Raw genomic sequence first — 10946 nt, 5'->3', positions numbered from 1 at the left:
AGATAGACAGCTGAAAGCGATTTGTGAAGCTTTTTTGCCTCCAATTGGTAATTGAATTTCAGACAAAGGTTCTCAGGTTTTCACGTATTCTAAGGAAATACACAATTTTCTATTCAAATATTTGTCCCAGGACCGTAATTTACATCGCCTCTGATAGAAAACGATGTCAAAGCAATTTTATTTTCATCGTAATAAAACAAAATTACTTCAATAAATTGTCTACAAAATTTTGATGAAAATATTTATGAAAGACGTTTGAATTGGCACCTTCTTTTGTCGAATTCGTCTGAATTGACGCGTTCTTTTGTTTTTATAATGAAGTGAATGAAAATAACATTAATTCAATATTGATTATTCATTGTCTCTCCAGATTATCTGAGATCGTTTCCTAAAGATAAGTCCGCCTAAATTGTCTTTTTAAGTTAATGTGTTTCTTCTGATTTTATCGGTTTTGTGTTTAAATGAAGTATTTGTTAGTTCGCAAGTTTTACCTAGGAGCTCTACTTAATTTGGAGTTTATGTATTTAAAACTTTAATCCCTACAATAATATTATAAATACGAAAGTACTCTGTCTGTCTGTCTGTCTTGCTTTCACACCTAAACCGATTTTGATGAAATTTGGCATAGAGATAGTTTGAGTCCCGGGAAAGGACATAGGACAAAGTTTTTATCTCGGTTTTTGAAAAAAGGGACGCGCGCGATAAAGTTTTCCTGTGACAGAAAAAAATCCTCGAGCTAGTGCCAAAGAACAAAAGGCAAACTTAATGCACTAAAGCATTCTCGACCAATTTCAGGAGTTCAGAAGTTATCTGATATAAGTGTAACAGATGGGTTAATTTATTTGTTTAATACCTTTATTGGGATAAAAGCCCAGAGGTGGGAAAGAGATATTCAGCCGAATTTGGTCTGAGATATAAAAAAAAACTTTGTGTCCAGTATCCGATGATTCAATTGAATGGAAAACCTATAGTTTTATAAAGTCTGTAACCTCATAAGAATTCTTACAACTCATAAATAAAAATCTAAATTAAAAGGCTCGGCATCAGATATAGGAAGTGGTCATAGAATATGTCCTCCTTTTTGAAGTTGGTAAACTAGTTGGATAATTGGGTTAGAGATCAAACTATTGAAACTTAGAATCTTGAATCAACCTGATTAGAAACTTGTAATGTGTTTTGCATTGGTAATTGAATACTTTACGTAAATATTATGTTTTCATTAAGTTAGTGAGGTAGGTATTAAATTTCTTATTCCAGGCTTTACCTGGATTTGTTTGGTATGATTCAAATAGAATAGAATAGAATAGAAAAGGTTTATTGACACAGTAAAAAAGACACAATACAAAAAAAAAAAAACAACAAAAACACAAAATATGTAGGCTATCAAAAAACAAGTGGTGAGAAAAAACTGTGCCAATAGGCACCCGCTCAGCATTTATCGTGACATGCTCAAAAGGGCAAGTCACGAAGCTGGTCTTCCGCGGACGCCCTTGCTTATTGCGCAACCCTTGGAGAAGACACCGTCTAAAATAATGTAACCGTAAATTATAATTAGTGAAAGTTCGATGTCTCTCCAAGGGGCACGCAACGCAGGGTTGTGTGTATAATTCGGTTACAGTACGCATCAAGAATAAAAAAAAAATACAAATAACTTATCAAAACAACACAAGAGAAGAATAAAAATAAAAAAACATAACAAGAAACAACAACAACAAAACCTCGAAAATCGAATTATCGATTAATCGCACAGATGATATCGTAAGTATCGTAATAAATTAAAATTAATCGGCTTGACAACTCCAGTGTGTACTAATTATTTATTTAAGGTAATTGGCTGATTATTCCAAAGAAAGACATTCCAAGTAAATAATGCAAAATACTGTTCATCGATAAAGATCGCATTACAGCAACTTTTTAATGCCACGGTTAAATACACGATTAAATACACGACAGCGGTGGCAAAATGAAAGTTCCCAAAGCGGTGTAAAAAAAAAAAAAAAAAACGTTAAAATAAAGAGAAAAAAACTGTCACGGAGAGAAAAAAGGTTACCCAGCAAATTAAATATTCAGAACAGCCATTAATTTTACAAATTTTCGCGAGAGACGCCATTTATGCCATGTGTTTGCCACGTAATAAAGCGAGAAAAGCTCTTTATTATTGAAATTGCGGCAGGCGACAGCAGGAAGAGAGAGAAAATGTCTCGCGTGGATCCACCCCGCTCGCTCGTACCTAGCCCGGCAAACACGCCGCACCGCACTTCCCGGTAAGCATTACCTATCTGATGGTTATTTGGTTCTACGTTCCATTCCAATTGCATAATGGAAGGATTGTTTTAGGGTGCGCCAAAAAGCCGGGGAAACCGCCAGTCGAAGCTCAACCGGACGCTAGAAATTATTTATGCTGGGACACGCCTGCCAACGCACGCGCACGTCGTGTACATCCCCCTGTAAGTGCATCTGCGCCACTCGTCTTTTGCAGTGAGATAAAGTGCTTCCTTACATGAGTTTTAAAGGTGTTTCTGACAAGCAGGGCACGCAATGGCGGGGGCAGGTCGTTCCAGCACCGCGACGCAGCGAATCTGAAGGAGCCTCGAAATGCCACAGTGCGATGTCTTGGAGTAGCAAAGATGTGGGTGCACTGCCTCCTTGGATATCCGCTGTGGACCCAATCCAGCTTTAGGAATAGGTATTTAGGTTTCTTTGTATTAATGACTCCAAACATCAAGGTGGCTAAATGAAGTCTTCTACGTGCCTCCATCTTCATCATATTTGCGGCGTTAAGATAAGGGGTGATATGAGAGCGAGGCGGAACCGAAAAACAGAACCGCACACATGCATTCTGTACTCTCTGGATAAGTCTGGATGTTCTTGACAGAAGGCACGGACCGTAAACAGAGTCGCAGTAATTAAATCTGCTGAGGACCAAGGACTCACAGAGTAGAATTCTGAGTTTCTCGCTCAGGTAGGGTCGCAACTTGTACAGGAGTTTGAGCCGATAGAGACTATTTCTTACACACTCCGCTACATAATTTTCAAATTTCAGATTACAATCCATAACAAGTCCCAGATTTCTGGCTGCGTCAACCCTTGCGATAGGTTCTCCGTCTATATTAATGTTTAGAGTTACATCTTTGAGTTTAGCAATGTTTTTGGGTGTCCCTATAACCAAGAACTGGGACTTTTTTGGGTTAATCTTTAAACAATTTGAGCTGCTCCAGTCAGAGATGCTGTTCAGGTCTTTGTTCACCTTAGCCACAGCAACGGCAAATTCAGCCGGTGCAAAAGAGAGGTACACCTGCAAGTCATCGGCATACAGATGGTGATGACAATTTGCGATAGTGTTAGTGATGTCGGCACTGTATAGGATGTACAGGATTGGTCCCAGAATGGACCCTTGAGGAACCCCGCGAGTAACCATTTGAGGTTGAGATCTCATCGAAGTGCCGTCCACCCTTCTCAACTCCACACACTGCAGTCGCTGGGTCAAATAACTGTGGAACCACTTAACTGAACCATTGTCGAGGCCATAATAGGTTAGTTTGGATAGCAGCAGAGAAATATTAATTGAGTCGAAAGCCCGAGAAAAGTCCAGTAGTGCGAGAATTGTTAGCAAATCGTCTTTTGTACATTTCTTGACTTGTAAATTACATTATAATATCAATCAAAATTTAAAAAATTATGAAATTGACTGTATCAATAAAATTGGTCTGTGTAAAATTACATACATTTTTAACAGTAATAGGAAGTAAAAAGTTGGAAAAATAAACATAAAGTAAACAAAATTTTTTTTTATTCAATAAAGTACTGAAATTTTATCAATGAAATTACCTATTTTTACACGGATCTTTACGAGTATTTATACAATCATAAAAAAATAATCTTACAACAAAATCCGGTAATCAAGCCTTAATTCTATGTCTGTGAACAGGGGCTGCTTTCGGGGACTGGTCAATCCAAGTTATTCAAATTTATGTATGCGAGTCATTTCTACTAGTACCTTAATATGTAAGTCTAGATATCAGCACGTCACTACCTTGTTTAATATACCACGCAATCTTGTATACCCATTCTTATGATACACCATACAAGAATGCATGGTAAATTCAGTGAACTGCTCCTGAATCGAATGTACCTACTACTACTATTTCTATTTATTTATATTAACCGGCAGACAGTGGTGACTGAGTTTGTTGCGGCGCTTCTTCTCAGCACTTGCCAAATGTTGGTCTCGAAGCGCTGGTAGGGTAAAAAGATTATGAGACATGTAGAGGCTCCTTAAGAGCATATGACGATTTGTAAGAACTATTTATTAGTCTAAACAAATAAAGAAATTTTGACTTTGACTTTGACTTTTAAATTCAAAGTAGCAAAACAGCAAATAAAAAGTTTGAATAGTAAACTTTTAATAACTTACCCTCGTCCAATCCAAAAGCGCTGCTAACATTTCCCCGCACTATTATATTGTACGTTGGGTGATCAGACAGAAACAATGCCACTTTTTACATAACAATAATCACTCGAGTCAGAATCCTTCTATGTAACATACATCCATTGTTATAATACACGCGAACGGACTGTGACACGAATCGTAGTCTGTCTACGAGGAAGACTACGAGCGAACTGCCGTGGAAAGCCACAATGCTACGAAGCGACGGTTTGAGCTTTCGTAGCAAGTTACCCCTCTCTTTCTTGCATATACGGAAATGTATATCGTTCTCGTTCTCACATCTGAAATGGAGAGAACGCCGGATTTTGTTTGGCAAACGCTTCACTGGGTGGTTTTGGGTATTTCTTCCCATGTAGATTGGAGGTGCGAAAGGGTTTGCCAAAGCGCCCTTAATAGATGTTACCATATAATAAATATGTATTAGGATCGGAATCTATCTTTTTTGGTTATACGCGTATTGCGTGAGTTTGTATGGAAAAACTACATAATATTTTTTTATGTGACAGGAGGCAAACGAGCAGACTGAATTGATGAATCATTTTGTTAGTTAGATGAAGTGAAAACTGATTTATCATATTTTAAAGACAACTAGTTACGCTAATTAATAAGAAATAAACTGTTTTTGAAGTATTTCATAATTATTTATATCAACGAGACGTATTTACAAAGTTTAAAATTAGGTTTATGCTGACGTAATAATAAAATCTAGATTGAGAATAAATCTGTGCTGCTAGCACAGTATAATTGACGTTGATATAAATAAAAATAATCATAAGCTCCTTTTTATTTTTAGTAGTTAGAAGTTTAGATAAATGGTTTCGCTAGGGTTTCCTTAAATTATCCTGTAAAACAAAAGAAAGCCTCCTGCACAGACAAAAATAGCACAATACGTGCCAAGCGACTATACATATTACGCTACAACACTCTAAGGCTGGGTTGCACCACCTAACTTTGACCGTAACTATAACGATCATCATCATCAACAGCCCTTTACAGTCCACTGCTGGACTATGAGCCTCCTCCACTAAAGTGGAGGGTTTTGTCATAATCCCCACGCTTGGCAGGCGGGTTGGAGATCGCAGTTTATAAGATTGATGTTTTTCAGAGAGCTGCCCGTTCTCTGTTTGATGCGTAGTCCCTAAGTCCTCTTACGACACCCGCGGGAAGAGTAGGGATTGGTGACAAATGTATTCTACTCTGCCGTCACCACACGGCTATAACGTTAACCGGTGCTTTTTGTATGGAGTTTGACAGAGTTTTGACGTTTGTTTATTTATTTTATTTTATTTATTTTTATTTATAATCTGCTTGAAGGCTTACAGAAAGTCCAACGCGCCAACAAGTTATACAATACAGATAATTTATAATAGCAATTTCAATATGTAAAATTGTCAAATAATTAAAACGATAAATTAAATAATAGTCAAATAACAAATAACATTAAAATTAAATACATAAAATAATTAAGTCCAAAATAGAATGTCATACCTAAGACTACTAATAAGAATAAGAGATAAATACATTTATGTCCAGAGATCAATGTCAAAGTTATTCAAAGTTATTACTTACACAAAAATCTATGAATTAATACAATTATTGTACCTAAGCGGTCGGCAAATATGTCGATATCGTGCTGAGCAACTAAGTCCCCGATTAAACGTAATGCGCGGGTAGAAGGCGCGCTCGCTGCGCGAGTGGTGCGCGTGACCGGCCGGCGTAGCAGCCTAGGGCGGCGACGCGGTTCAACCATCCCGGTAACATCCCGTGGTATGCGGGTAGGCACTGATAAGCCTACTTTCGCTAATATTTGTGGACTATCAATTTTGCCATGTATAATCGACAAATAGTATATTATACTTGACATTATCCTCCTAAACTTAAGGGTTTCCAAATCAACCATGCCGGAGACAAACAAGGACGGGTACAAATAGGGGTAATATCCGTATCTCTTTTTATACAGCCAGCGAGCAAACTTGCGTTGAATTTTTTCTATCATTAAGGCATATTTATCCTCGTAGGGATCCCAAATGACAGCACCATACTCAAGCTTGCTACGGACGTATGCGCTATACAATATCTTAGCTACCCTAATATCGTCAAATTGAGCAGACGTCCTTATAACAAACCCTAATAACTTACTAGCCAATTTACAAATTTTTGTCACATGTTTGTGAAAGTCCAACTTAGAATCTAGCATTAAACCTAGGTCTCGTATGTCAGCAACTCTTTCCAGTGGAGTGTCATATAAATAATAATTAATATTCAATGGAGAACGTTTACGTGTAAAAGTAATTACTTTACACTTGTCAGTATTAAATGCTAGGCGATTGACGAAACTCCATTCTAATACCGCATCAATGTCGCTTTGCAATGCTATAGCGTCTGGAACACTGGAGACACCCAAACAAAGTTTGAGATCATCCGCAAACAGTAGGCATTCAGAAAATTTAACACATGTAGGTAGGTCATTTATAAAGATTAAGAAAAGTGTGGGTCCAAGGGTACTACCTTGACTGACACCTGATCGTGTGTAGTATTCATCAGACTCAAATCCATTCACTCTTACAAATTGACTTCGATTTTCAAGATAACTGGCAAAAAAAATCCAAAAGTTTTGGAGTTAATCCTATAAGAGCCAGTTTCTGAAGGAGAATATCATTATCTACCATATCGAACGCCTTTCTGAAATCAAAGTAGGCTGCATCTACCTGATGACCAGCATCCATCTCAGCGTGCACATAATCGACATGCCTAACCAGGTTAGTAGTGGTCGATCGTGCTTTTCGAAAGCCGTGCTGATCATCATGCAGCAAGTGGTTGACTTGTTTGCCGATACGTAGATTCAAAATTGATTCCATAATTTTCGCAAACACTGAAAGCACGGCAATAGGCCTAAAACCAGAGACATCCATAGTGGACTCCCCCTTAGGAATAGGCGTAACCCGCGATGTCTTCCACTGCTTCGGGTACTTAGAGCGTCTGAGACAGAGGTTGAATATGTACAAAAGGGGCTCCTGAAGAGCAGATATGCAGTCCTTAGCAAGAAACACTGGAATACCATCGGGGCCACCAGATGATCGCGCCTTAATGCGCTTCATTGCTTCTCTTAGATCAGATTTGTCAATGATATCTATAGAAATGGCAGTGGCATCCGCACGTGCTGAACGTGCAGCCTCACCAGAATCTAGCTGTGGAACCTCACTCTGAAACACTGAGCCAAAGTATTCGGCAAAGGCGTCGGCTGCAGCCTGACCAGTCACTTCATTGCCGTTAAACTTAAAAGCATCGATGTGACATCTCTCCCTCTTTTTATCTTTAACATGCTCCCAGAATTTACCCGGGTCGTTGATAATATTTTTTTGGAGTTCTTTCAAATTTTGCTTATGAGCGTTGTCTATTAATATTTTAACTCGCCATCTATAGAATTTGAAAAGTTCTTTGTTGAACTCCTTACCTTCAGTCCTATAGCGTTTCAAATGAAAGTATTTATTCTTAATATCACGTATAATGTCTGCAGTATACCATTTAGGATAAATGTACCGTTTATTACACGTGGATTTGATTTTAGATGGTACAAAACAATTTATGCTATCATATAATTTTGTATAGAACAGTTCTACAGCTGAATCTGCATCGTCAACGCCAAACAAATCAGACCAATCCATAGCAGCCAGCGTCCCATATAAACCTTGAAGGTCAGCCTTACGCCAGTTCCAATCAGGCCTAGTTTTAGGGCGTACATCAGTAGGTGGCGAGGTGGGCAGGAAACCAATCGAAATTTGAAATCTAACTTCAAGTACAGGATGGTACTGGTCTATTGGCACTAAGGGGTCCAATCCTGTAGACACCGTAACCTGCTCGGGTTCGAGGTTGCCCAACACGAGATCTAACATACCACCATATCTATTTAATACATTATTATATTGCCGGAGATTACAGAAGTCACAAAATAGATTAAAATTCATGTTAACGTTAACACTACATGACTTCAGATTAAAGTCACCTAAAACTAAAACATTCATATTCGGGTAGGTACAGATTACATTTTCAATACATGTCAATACATTTAGATACTGTTCATTATTGTAATTTGGAGGCAGGTATACAACACAAAATAAACAACTGATTCCTTTAAGATTTACAATAGCTAAAACTAATTCCATGTCGGGTGTGAGACCATCAACATCTTTAATCACTCTAACATTGAAACAATCCCGTACTGCCAACAGAACTCCTCCCCATCCAGAATCTCCCGCACGGTCCTTTCGAACCACAGTGAAGCCCGGTGGAAAGAGCTCACCATCGGACACGGAGCTTGTCAAGAATGTCTCAGTCAAAGCTATAATATCATAACTCGACTGAGTAACATTATTAAGAAATACGCTAGTTTTAGACCGCAGCCCTCGAACATTCTGGTAGATCAAGGACACATTTTTGATTCGTCTATGACTCTGACTTTTTACTTTCCTTGACACGAAAGGACTGACGCCAAGGCTTCACGCAGATGTCTTCTGCCCAGTTATTGGAAGACATAACATTTTCAGCATATTTTGCAGGAACTCCCAATTTAAATGATGCATAGCGCCCACGTGGCTTTAATGCCTCCACTGTGCAAATGTCACTATCACAAATAGACTTAAGATGGGTACGCACCTGCTCTACTGTAGTACCTTCCTGTACATAGTAGTTAAAGCTAAAGTAAGATGGTGCAACCCAGCTTAAGACTAGGTCATCACACGGCTCATTAATTCAATGTCACTCGTATTTATAAAACATAATCGCTGCACATTGTACCCGGAAGGAGGTCAGGCATTCATGTAAAAGTCAGAGTTTAAAGCTTGACCGTGACATCGTGAGTTAACAAAGACATGGTTTAGGACGGTGGCACACGGAGCAGTTAAAATTAGGCAGTTCGTTCGTTTCAGCCCAATGACGTCCACTGCTGGACAAAGGGTGACAAAGGCCTTCCACGAGTTTTTGAAATGAACCGGTCCTGCGCTGCCCGCATCCAGGTGGTTTCCATGACCTAAAGTAAATCCATGCAGAATGGATGACAGTAATGTCAAAAAGCAAAGTATTTGCATACGCTGAAGAGATATTAAATTTACTTCTTACTAGAGTAATTAAAAGAAGATAAACGACGCATTAAATTTTTAACGCTTTGAGTTTACCAACGAATACCAAACCCCAGAACATCTTAGCTCTAAACAGAATCTTATGCCCGGTACTTTTCATATGAAAGTTCTTACACTTACGTAAGAAGATAAGCTCGCTCAATTCAGAAACCGGATAACAAAAATTATGAGAAATGTTTCTTTAAAACGGGTCATATTAAAATCAAATCAAAATCAAAATTATCTTTATTTGTATAGACTAATTAAAGTACTTACAAATCATCAAATGCTCTTAAGGAGCCTATACATGTCTCATTCTTTTTTTGCCCTACCAACCCAGAATAAAATTAGTGCAATCGAATATTTCTAAAATCATTTTATGGAAACTAGATAGAGCCACTGAATATTTCATCCATCTCTTACAAAATTGCAGTTCTTAGAAATACCGACACCAAAAGGTACCAAACGACATTTTATGCGACAACGACAACGCACAACGACATGATAGCATTTCTATGCAGTCAATAGAACGAGCGATTTCGATGTCGCTGGCAAATATTGAGACTCGTTCTAAAGCGACCCGACTGTTCACACTCACAAATGTTTGCAAGTATGTGATTGGCTGAATTTCAATATTTGGACAGGCTTGAATCAACGAGTGCTCTTGTTAAGAATAGAATTTCGTGACTGAAAATAATCATAATGAATATTTTAAAGTTGTTTTAGAATAAAGCGCTTAGCGCTTGTGAGTCGCGAAAGCGTCACAAAGTCTCACATAGGTCGTGTAGAGTGTAGGTCAAATGCTTCCATTTACCTCTGATAAGTACGAGAGGGTATTCCTCTTGTAGTAGAGATTGAATAATCTGATGATGACGATGAGCGTGAATATTCGTTGATGGTTAGTCGCTTCTCGTTTGGGCCTGGTACAACTGCCATAGTAAGATTATGAAGAAACTGGTGTTTATGAATTGACTTAGTGAGATTACGAAGAAAATTGTATTTAAGAAGCTATGTTATCCTAAGGCTTTCCAAAGCTAGAGTGAATAAACATCTAGGACAGCTCGCTCCATTACAGATATCACTGCCACCTACATCACTGCTCCCATTGGACAAAATTGTAAAAGCAAGCCTGTACTACATAACCCTCTTTCTGACGTAGTCGGGAAAAAAGTAATATACAGGGTGTCTCCGAATGGGTGAATCAAACTGCTAGGGGAGGTAGCTCTACTAATGTACTATCCCAAACAAATATGAAAAAAAATTTTTGAGTTCGGATTTTTTTTTAAATAATGCGCTCTAAACTCGAAATCTACTCATTATTTTCAAAAGTTTGTTTACAGATAAACGAAGCGATCATGTACAACTAATATTAGTAAAAAAAAAGT

At 38.2% G+C, this 10946-nt stretch overlaps 1 long non-coding RNA gene across 2 annotated transcripts; it reads left to right on the top strand.

The window, feature by feature from the left end:
- Window positions 1–1334: 1334 nt before the first annotated feature.
- On the top strand, window positions 1335–3593 carry LOC135083810 (uncharacterized). 2 transcript variants are annotated; one of them, XR_010259707.1, is made up of 3 exons: window positions 1335–2264; window positions 2338–2447; window positions 2531–3593. It is a non-coding gene; the product is annotated as an uncharacterized LOC135083810 (long non-coding RNA). The 2 variants fall into 2 exon arrangements; XR_010259708.1 differs by having other exon boundaries at window positions 2327–2447.
- Window positions 3594–10946: the final 7353 nt, after the last annotated feature.

The sequence above is a fragment of the Ostrinia nubilalis genome, chromosome 24 (assembly GCF_963855985.1).
Source record: "Ostrinia nubilalis chromosome 24, ilOstNubi1.1, whole genome shotgun sequence".
NCBI lineage: Eukaryota > Metazoa > Arthropoda > Insecta > Lepidoptera > Crambidae > Ostrinia > Ostrinia nubilalis.
Note: the sequence above shows the minus strand (reverse complement) of the source record. Positions and strands in the feature narration are given on the sequence as shown.